The sequence below is a fragment of the Prionailurus bengalensis genome, chromosome F2, assembly GCF_016509475.1.
Source record: "Prionailurus bengalensis isolate Pbe53 chromosome F2, Fcat_Pben_1.1_paternal_pri, whole genome shotgun sequence".
Lineage (NCBI taxonomy): Eukaryota > Metazoa > Chordata > Mammalia > Carnivora > Felidae > Prionailurus > Prionailurus bengalensis.
In genome coordinates, this window is record NC_057353.1 from 36,606,141 (window position 1) to 36,617,187 (window position 11,047).

Genomic DNA, 11,047 nt, shown 5'->3' on the forward strand with positions numbered 1-11,047 from the left:
CACAAATCAAATCAACATGATGCATCACATAAATAAAAGAAAGGGTAAGAACTTTAAGATCATTTCAATAGACAAAGAAAAAGCATTTGACAAAGTACAACATCCATTCATGATAAAAACCCTCAACCAAGTAGGTTTAGAGAGAACATACTTCAACATAATAAAGACCATGTTTGAAAAATGAACATGTAATATCATCCTTAATGGAGTAAAAACTGAGAGCATTCCCTCTACAGTCAAGAAGAAGAAAGGAATGTCCGCTCTCACCACTTTTATTCAACATAGTACTAGAAGTCCTAGCTATAATAATCAGACAACAAAAAGAAATAAAAGCATCCAAATAAGCCAGGAAGAAGTCAAACTTCCACTATCTGCAGATGACACAACACTATATAGAGAAAACCCAAAAACCTCCACTCAAAAACTGCTAGATCTGATTAATGAAGTTACTAAAGTCACAGAGTACAATTTCAACATACAGAAATCTGTTGCATTTCTATTCACTAGTAATGAAGCAGCAGAAAGAAATTAAGCAATCAATCCCATTTACAAATGGACCAAAACCATAAGATAACTAGGAATAAACCTAATCAAAGAGGTAAAAGACCTGTAATGTGGAAACTATAAAACACCAATGAAAGAAATTGAAGGGGACACAAAAAATGCAAAGGCATCCCATGCTCATGGACTGGAATAACAAATATTGTTAAAATTTCTATACTTCCCAAACAATCTATACATTTACTGGAGTCTCAATAAAAATGCCAACAGCATTTTTCACAGAACTAAAACAAAAAAAGTCTTTAAATTTGTATGCAACTACAAGACCCCAAATAGCAAAAGCATTCAAGTTATACCACAAAGCTGTGGTGATCAAAACAGTATGGTACTGGCTAAATAAATAAATAAATAAATAAAACACATAGATCATCGGAACAGAAAAGAAAGCCCAGAAGTAAACCCACAATTATATTGTCAATTAATCTTTGACAGAGAAGGAAATAATATCCAATGGGAAGAAGAAAGTCTCTTCAACAAGTGGTGCTGGGAAAACTGGACAGCAACATGCAAAAGAATGAAACTAGATCAGTTTCTTATACTATACACAAGAACAAATTCAAAGTGGATAAAAGACCTTAATGTGAGACCTGAAACCATAAGAATTAGAAGAGAACACAGTAACTTTTCTATCAGCCATAGCAACTTGTTTTTAGATAGGTCTCCTGAGGCAAGGGAAACAAAAACAAAAATAAACTATTGAGACCTTATTAAAATAAAAAGCTTATACACAGTGAAGGAAACCATCAACAACTCTAAAAGGCAACCTACATAATGGGAGAAGATATTTGAAAATGACCTATCTGATGAAAGGATAGTATTCAAAATATACAAAGAACTGCTACAATTCAACACCACATAACTGAATAATCCAATTTAAAATTCAAAAGACCTAGGCCTTTTTCTAAAGAAGACATATAGATAAGATGCTCAACATCACTGATACTCAGGAAATTGTAAATCAAAACTACAATGAGAGATCACCTCACACCTCATAACAGCTAACATAAACAACACAAGAAACAACAGGTGTTGGTGAGGATGTGGCAAAGGGGAAACTCTCTTGCACTATTGGTAGGAATGCAAACTGGCACAACCCCTCTTGAAAAGAGTATGGCGTTTTCTCAAAAAGTTAAAAATAGAGCTACCCTACAATCCAGCAATTGCACTACTAGGTATTTACCCAAAGAAAATAAAAATACTAAGTCAAAGGGATACATGCACCCCAATGTTTATAGCAGCATTATCTACAACAGACAAATTATGGAAGCAGCCCAAGTCTTCATCAATATATAAATAGATAAAGAAGATGTGACATGTATGTACAATGGAATATTACTCAGCAACAATATGGATGGAACTACAAAGTATTATGCTAAGTGAAGTAAGTCACTCAGAGAAAGACAAGTACCATATGGTTTTACCAATATGTAAAATTTTTAAAATGAAACAGGTGAGCAAAGGGAAAAAAGGGGAGTGGCAAACAAAGAAACAGACTCTTAATTATAAAGAACAAACTGATGGTTACCAGAGGGGAGGGGATGGGGAGAAAGGGTTAAATAGGTGATGAGGATTAAGGAAGGCACTTGTGATGAGTACCAGGCATTGTACGGAAGTGTTGAATCACTATATTGTACACCTGCAATGAGTATCACACTGTATATTAACTAAATGGAATGTATTTTTTTAATGTTTATTTATTTATTTTGAGAGAGAACATGCACTCGTGCACAATTGGCAAAGAGAGATGCAGATAGAACCCCAAGCAGGCTCCACACTGTCAGTACAGAATCTGATGCGGGGCTCAAACTCATGAACAATGAGATCATGATCTGAGCTGAAATCAAGAGATGCTGAGCCAACTGCACCACCCAGGTGCTCCTGTTAACTAAATGGAATTTAAATTCTAAAAAAAGAGAGAGAGAATATAAAGATTGAACTAAATGAAAATACACAGCTAATTCGGTAGAGTGATATTTATAGCATTAAATGTACACATAAGAGAAAAATCTCAAATCAGTAAACTAACCTCCTACAATAAGAATCAAAGAAAGAAAAATCTAAACAAAACCTCAAAACAAGCAGAGGTAATGAAATAACAACAACAATAAATCAATGAAATAGAAAATAGAAAAACAGGAAAAAAAATCAATGGTGAAGAGTTGGCTTTTTGAAAAGATAAAATTGGCCAACCTTTAGAAAGACTGATAAAGGAAAATAAACATCAATGGCAATAAAATGAGACAGAGATTCACTATAGACTATAGATTTCAGACAGATAGTAAAAGAAGCTATTACATCACAACCTAAACACATACATTTGACAACTTAGGCAAGATAGACCTATTCTTTGACAAAAACTACTACAAGTCAGTCAATTTAAGCTGATAATAACTATTAAGGAAAATGAATTTATAATTTAAGAACTACCTCTCCACTTTATTTTCCCGGCTAAGAATTGTTCTCTAGAGAATTCTTCCAGATGTTTCAATAAGGATTGACACCAGTTGTACACAACTCCTCCTAAAAATAGAAGAGGAAACACTTCCTAATTCATCTAATGAAGCGAATATTATCATGAAACTAAAACCAGAGGTAGCTCAAAGACAAATATAGCTAGAAATCAATATCCTTCATGTATATACAAAAATCCTTAAAATATATTCGCAAATTGACGTCTGAAATATATAAAAAGAAGTATACACCATGATCAAATGAGTTTATTCCAGGGATACAAGTTTGTTTCAGTATTAAAAAGTCAATGTAATCCATCATATAAACAGGTTAAAGAATAAAAATTAAAAAGTGAAGTAATCAGATTTAGCAATATGAGTTATTACCAACTTCAGTACCCCTCACAAGATGACCAAATAGCAACTCTTCGTAGATAAGAAACCATTGTGAAAATTCCACAACCTGAAAGTTAAGTTGGACTTAATCAAAAGGGACTGCAGTAGAAGGGTAAGAAGAGTGACTACAGCCTGATTGCATCACCCCTCTCCCAGGCTGGCACAGTGCCACACCAAGGACTTCCTCTCAGGCCTATGGTTTCTCCAGTGAGAAGAAGAGTGTCTCTGGTGTACATCCAGCTCACCTACCATGGCAGGGCACTTCCACTTGGGTTTTGCCTCATGGGGATCAATGGGGGCATCTTGTCGGGTTTGACCATCAGAGATCAAACAGCAATGGAAGAGAAGAGTGGGGAGTACAGCAACTAGTGCTCATAATTTATCAGACTGCATTCCTACTTACAGTAGAGCAGAGATCACAGCCGGTAGCTCTGACCATCAGCAGTGCTGAGCTGGTGACTCCATCTGGCCAGGGAGTCCACCTGGAAGTTGTGCCTTATTTGGGTTCAGACAAAAAGCCTTACTGGCTATGGGGTCTATCCTACAGCCCCACTGTGGCAAAAAAGGAAATTTGCAACCTCTTTCACCCAACTTCTGAGTATAGCCTCTAGTCCCACCTAATGAGGAAGCCTGACCAGACAACATAAATAGACACAAAGTGCATCTTATAGCCAGTCAGAGAGGGAACCAAGCCAGCAGCTTTGCCCAACTGTTAAGTATAACTTCTAGCCAATCATTATGTAATTATATAAAAATTATAGAAATTATATTATATAAACACTATGGCAATTATATAAAAGTTACACAAATTACACAGAAATTATAGAGTTATATAAAAATTATAGAAACCATATAATTATATAAAGTCATTATGTAAGGATAATAAGGTCAATCCATCAAGAAGTCACAATTGTAAGTATTTCTGCACCCAACATCAGATCACCTAAAAATATAAAGCGAATACTAACAAAACTAAAAGGAGGAATAAATATTAATACAATAATAGTTGGGACTTTATTTATTTTTATTTTTATTTTTTTAATATATGAAATTTATTGTCAAATTGGTTTCCATACAACACCCAGTGCTCATCCCAAAAGGTGCCCTCCTCAATACACATCACCCACCCTCTCCTCCCTCCCACCCCCCATCAACCCTCAGTTTGTTCTCAGTTTTTAACAGTCTCTTATGCTTTGGCTCTCTCCCACTCTAACCTCTTTTTTTTTTTTCCTTCCCCTCCCCCATGGGTTCCTGTTAAGTTTCTCAGGATCCACATAAGAGTGAAACCATATGGTATTTGTCTTTCTCTGTATGGCTTATTTCACTTAGCATCACACTCTCCAGTTCCATCCACGTTGCTACAAAAGGTCATATTTCATTTTTTCTCATTGCCACGTAGTATTCCATTGTGTATATAAACCACAATTTCTTTATCCATTTATCAGTTGATGGGCATTTAGGCTCTTTCCATAATTTGGCTATTGTTGAGAGTGCTGCTATGAACATTGGGGTACAAGTGCCCCTATGCATCAGTACTCCTGTATCCCTTGGATAAATTCCTAGCAGTGCTATTGCTGGGTCATAGGGTAGGTCTATTTTTAATTTTTGAGGAACCTCCACACTCCTTTCCAGAGCGGCTGCACCAATTTGCATTCCCACCAACAGTGCAAGAGGGTTCCCGTTTCTCCACATCCTCTCCAGCATCTATAGTCTCCTGATTTGTTCATTTTGGCCACTCGGACTGGCGTGAGGTGATACCGGAGTGTGGTTTTGACTTGTATTTCCCTGATAAGGAGCGACGCTGAGCATCTTTTCATGTGCCTGTTGGCCATCCGGATGTCTTCTTGAGAGAAGTGTCTATTCATGTTTTGTGCCCATTTCTTCACTGGGTTATTTGTTTTTCGGGTGCGGAGTTTGGTGAGCTCTTTATAGATTTTGGATACTAGCCCTTTGTCCGATATGTCATTTGCGAATATCTTTTCCCATTCCGTTGGTTGCCTTTTAGTTTTGTTGGTTGTTTCCTTTGCTGTGCAGAAGCTTTTTATCTTCATAAGGTCCCAGTAATTCATTTTTGCTTTTAATTCCCTTGCCTTTGGGGATGTGTCGAGTAAGAGATTGCTACCGCTGAGGTCAGAGAGGTCTTTTCCTGCTTTCTTCTGTAAGGTTTTGATGGTTTCCTGTCTCACATTCAGGTCCTTTATCCATTTTGAGTTTATTTTTGTGAATGGTGTGAGAAAGTGGTCTAGTTTCAACCTTCTGCATGTTGCTGTCCAGTTCTCCCAGCACCATTTGTTAAAGAGGCTGTCTTTTTTCCATTGGATGTTCTTTCCTGCTTTGTCAAAGATGAGTTGGCCATACGTTTGTGGGTCTAGTTCTGGGGTTTCTATTCTATTCCATTGATCTATGTGTCTGTTTTTGTGCCAATACCATACTGTCTTGATGATGACAGCTTTGTAGTAGAGGCTAAAGTCTGGGATTGTGATGCCTCCCACTTTGGTCTTCTTCTTCAAAATTCCTTTGGCTATTCGGGGCCTTTTGTGGTTCCATATGAATTTTAGGATTGCTTCTTCTAATTTCGAGAAGAATGCTGGTGCAATTTTGATTGGGATTGCATTGAATGTGTAGATAGCTTTGGGTAGTATTGACATTTTGACAATATTTATTTTTCTAATCCATGAGCAGGGAATGTCTTTCCATTTCTTTAAATCTTCTTCAATTACCTTCATAAGCTTTCTATAGTTTTCAGCATACAGATCCTTTACATCTTTGGTTAGATTTATTCCTAGGTATTTTATGCTTCTTGGTGCAATTGTGAATGGGATCAGTTTCTTTATTTGTCTTTCTGTTGCTTCATTGTTAGTGTATAAGAATGCCACTGATTTCTGTACATTGATTTTGTATCCTGCAACTTTGCTGAATTCCTGTATCAGTTCTAGCAGACTTTTGGTGGAGTCTATCAGATTTTCCATGTATACTATCATGTCATCTGCAAAAAGCAAAAGCTTGACTTCATCTTTGCCAATTTTGATGCCTTTGATTTCCTTTTGTTGTCTGATTGCTGATGCTAGAACTTCCAGCACTATGTTAAACAACAGCGGTGAGAGTGGGCATCCCTGTCGTGTTCCCGATCTCAGGGAAAAAGCTCTGTTTTTCCCCGTTGAGGATGATGTTAGCTGTGGGCTTTTCATAAATGGCTTTTATGATCTTTAAGTATGTTCCTTCTATCCCAACTTTCTCAAGGGTTTTTATTAAGAAAAGGTGCTGGATTTTGTCAAAGGCCTTTTCTGCATCAATTGACAGGATCATATGGTTCTTCTCTTTTTTTTTTTGTTAGTGTGAAGTATCACGTTGATTGATTTGCGAATGTTGAACCAGCCCTGCATCCCAGGAATGAATCCCACTTGATCAGGTGAATAATTCTTTTTATATGCCGTTGAATTCGATTTGCTAGTATCTTATTGAGAATTTTTGCATCCATATTCATCAGGGATATTGGCCTGTAGTTCTCTTTTTTTATTGGGTCTCTGTCTGGTTTAGGAATCAAAGTAGTACTGGCTTCATAGAAAGAGTCTGGAAGTTTTCCTTCCCTTTCTATTTCTTGGAATAGCTTGGGAAGGATAGGTATTATCTCTGCTTTAAACGTCTGGTAGAACTCCCCTGGGAAGCCATCTGGTCCTGGACTCTTATTTGTTGGGAGATTTTTGATAACCGATTCAATTTCTTCGCTGGTTATGGGTCTGTTCAAGCTTTCTATTTCCTCCTGAATGAGTTTTGGAAGTGTGTGGGTGTTCAGGAATTTGTCCATTTCTTCCAGGTTGTCCAATTTGTTGGCATATAATTTTTCATAGTATTCCCTGATAATTGTTTGTATCTCTGAGAGATTGGTTGTAATCATTCCATTTTCGTTCATGATTTTATCTATTTGGGTCATCTCCCTTTTCTTTTTGAGAAGCCTGGCTAGAGGTTTGTCAATTTTGTTTATTTTTTCAAAAAAACAACTCTTGGTTTCGTTGATCTGCTCTACAGTTTTTTTAGATTCTATATTGTTTATTTCTGCTCTGATCTTTATGATTTCTCTTCTTCTGCTGGGTTTAGGCTGCCTTTGCTGTTCTGCTTCTAGTTCCTTTAGGTGTGCTGTTAGATTTTGTATTTGGGATTTTTCTTGTTTCTTGAGATAGGCCTGGATGGCAATGTATTTTCCTCTCAGGACTGCCTTCGCTGCGTCCCAAAGCATTTGGATTGTTGTATTTTCATTTTTGTTTGTTTCCATATATTTTTTAATTTCTTCTCTAATTGCCTGGTTGACCCACTCATTCGTTAGTAGGGTGTTCTTTAACCTCCATGCTTTTGGAGGTTTTCCAGACTTTTTCCTGTGGTTGATTTCAAGCTTCATAGCATTGTGGTCTGAAAGTATGCATGGTATAATTTCAATTCTTGTAAACTTATGAAGGGCTGTTTTGTGGCCCAGTATATGATCTATCTTGGAGAATGTTCCATGTGCACTCGAGAAGAAAGTATATTCTGTTGCTTTGGGATGCAGAGTTCTAAATATATCTGTCAAGTCCATCTGATCCAATGTCTCATTCAGGGCCCTTGTTTCTTTATTGACCTTGTGTCTAGATGATCTATCCATTTCTGTAAGTGGGGTGTTAAAGTCCCCTGCAATTACCACATTCTTCTCAATAAGGTTGCTTATCTTTGTAATTGTTTTATATATTTGGGGGCTCTGGTATTCGGCGCATAGACATTTATAATTGTTAGCTCTTCCTGATGGATAGACCCTGTAACTATTATATAATGTCCTTCTTCATCTCTTGTTACAGCCTTTAATTTAAAGTCTAGTTTGTCTGATATCAGTATGGCTACTCCAGCTTTCTTTTGGCTTCCAGTCGCATGATAAATAATTCTCCATCCCCTCACTCTCAATCTAAAGGTGTCCTCAGGTCTCAAATGAGTCTCTTGTAGACAGCAAATAGATGGGTCTTGTTTTTTTATCCATTCTGATACCCTATGTCTTTTGGTTGGCGCATTTAATCCATTTACATTCAGTGTTATTATAGAAAGATACGGGTTTAGAGTCATTGTGATGTCTGTATGTTTTATGCTTGTAGTGATGTCTCTGGGACTTTGTCTCACAGGGTCCCCCTTAGGATCTCTTGTAGGGCTGGTTTAGTGGTGTCAAATTCCTTCAGTTTTTGTTTGTTTGGGAAGACCTTTATCTCTCCTTCTATTCTAAATGACAGACTTGCTGGATAAAGGATTCTTGGCTGCATATTTTTTCTGTCTAGCACCCTGAAAATCTCGTGCCAATTCTTTCTGGCCTGCCAAGTTTCAAAAGAGAGTTCAGTCACGAGTCTTATAGGTCTCCCTTTATATGTGAGGGCACGTTTACCCCTTGCTGCTTTCAGAATTTTCTCTTTATCCTTGTATTTTGCCAGTTTCACTATGATATGTCGTGCAGAAGATCGATTCAAGTTACGTCTGAAGGGAGTTCTCTGTGCCTCTTGGATTTCAATGCCTTTTTCCTTCCCCAGTTCAGGGAAGTTCTCAGCTAGAATTTCTTCAAGTACCCCTTCAGCACCTTTCCCTCTCTCTTCCTCCTCTGGGATACCAATTATGCGTATATTATTTCTTTTTAGTGTATCAGTTATTTCTGTAATTTTCTCCTCATAGTCCTGGATTTTTTTATCTCTCTTTTTCTCAGCTTCCTCTTTTTCTATAACTTTATCTTCTAGTTCACCTATTCTCTCCTCTGCCTCTTCAATCCGAGCCGTGGTGGTTTCCATTTTGTTTTGCATTTCATTTAAAGTGTTTTTCAGCTCCTCGTGACTGTTCCTTAGTCCCTTGATCTCTGTAGCAAGAGATTCTCTGCTGTCCTCTATACTGTTTTCAAGCCCAGTGATTAATTTTATGACTATTATTCTAAATTCACTTTCTGTTATATTATTTAAATCCTTTTGATCAGTTTGTTGGCTGTGGTTATTTCCTGGAGATTCTTTTGAGGGGAATTCTTCCGCTTGGTCATTTTGGATAGTCCTTGGAGTAGTGAGGACTTGCAGGGCACTTCCCCTGTGCTGTGGTGTATAACTGGAGTTGGTGGGTGGGGCCGCAGTCTGACCTGATGTCTGCCCCCAGCCCACCGCTGGGGCCACAGTCAGACTGGTGTGTGCCTTCTCTTCCCCTCTCCTAGGGGCGGGATTCACTGTGGGGTGGCATGGCTCGTCTGGGCTACTTGCACCCTGCCAGGCTTGTGATGCTGGGGATCTGGCGTATTAGCTGGGGTGGGTAGGCAAGGTGCTCCGGGGCAGGAGGGGCAGGCTTAGCTCGCTTCTCCTTAGGTGATCCACTTCAGGAGGGGCCCTGTAGCAGCTGGAGGGAGTCAGATCAGCTACCGGAGGTTTGGCTCCACAGACGCACAGAGTTGGGTGTTTGCAGGGAGCGAGCAAGTTCCCTGGCAGGAACTGGTTCTCTTTGGGATTTTGGCTGGGGGAATGGCGGGGGAGATGGCGCTGGCGAGCGCCTTTGTTCCCCACCAAACTGAGCTCTGTTGTCTGGGGGCTCAGCAGCTCTCCCTACCTTTGTCCTCCAGCCTTCCAGCTTTCTGAGCAGAGCTGTTAACTTATGACCTCCCAGACGCTAAGTCGTGCTTGCTGTCGGAACACAGTCCGTTAGGCCCCTCCGCTTTTGCCAGCCAGACTCGGGGGCTCTGCTTGGCCGGCGAGCCGCCCCTCCCCCCCAGCTCCCTCCCACCAGTCCGTGGAGCACGCACTGCCTCGCTGCCCTTCCTACCCTCTTCCGTGGGCCTCTAGTCTGCACTTGGCTCCGGCGACTCTGTTCTGTTAATCCTCTGGCGGTTTTCTGGGTTATTTAGGCAGGTGTAGGTGGAATCTAATTGATCAGCAGGACGCGAGGTGAGCCCAGAGTCCTCCTATGCCGCCATCTTCCCTCCCCCAAAAAAGGGACTTTATTTTTTTAATGTTTATTCATTTATTTTTAATTTTTTCAACGTTTATTTATTTTTGGAACAGAGAGAGACAGAGCATGAACGGGGGAGGGGCAGAGTGAGAGGGAGACACAGAATCTGAAACAGGCTCCAGGCTCTGAGCCATCAGCCCAGAGCCTGACGCGGGGCTCGAACTCACGGACCGAGAGATCATGTCCTGACTGAAGTCAGACGCTTAACCGACTGTGCCACCCAGGCGCCCCAATTCATTTATTTTTAGATGGAACACATGCACAAAAGCAGGGGAGGGGCAGAGAAAGAGGGAGAGAGAGAATCCCAAGCAGGCTCTGCACTGTCAGTGCAGAGCACAACACGGGGATTGATCTCACAAACCTGTGAGATCATGACCTGAGCCGAATTAAGGGTCAGACCCTTAACCCACTGAGCCACCCAGGTGCCCCAATAGTTGGGACTTTAATAGCCCAGTCTCAACAATGAACAGATCATTCAAAGAATCAATAACGGAGCTGAGTATTTGAAAATTATAGACTAAATGGACCCAGCAGACATACACAGAAGACACTACATTCAACAGAAGCAGAATATGCATTCTTCCAAGCACACATGAAATGTTTTCTAGGATAGATTATATGTTAGTCCACAAGTCTCAACCAATTAAAGAAGATAGAAATAGCAA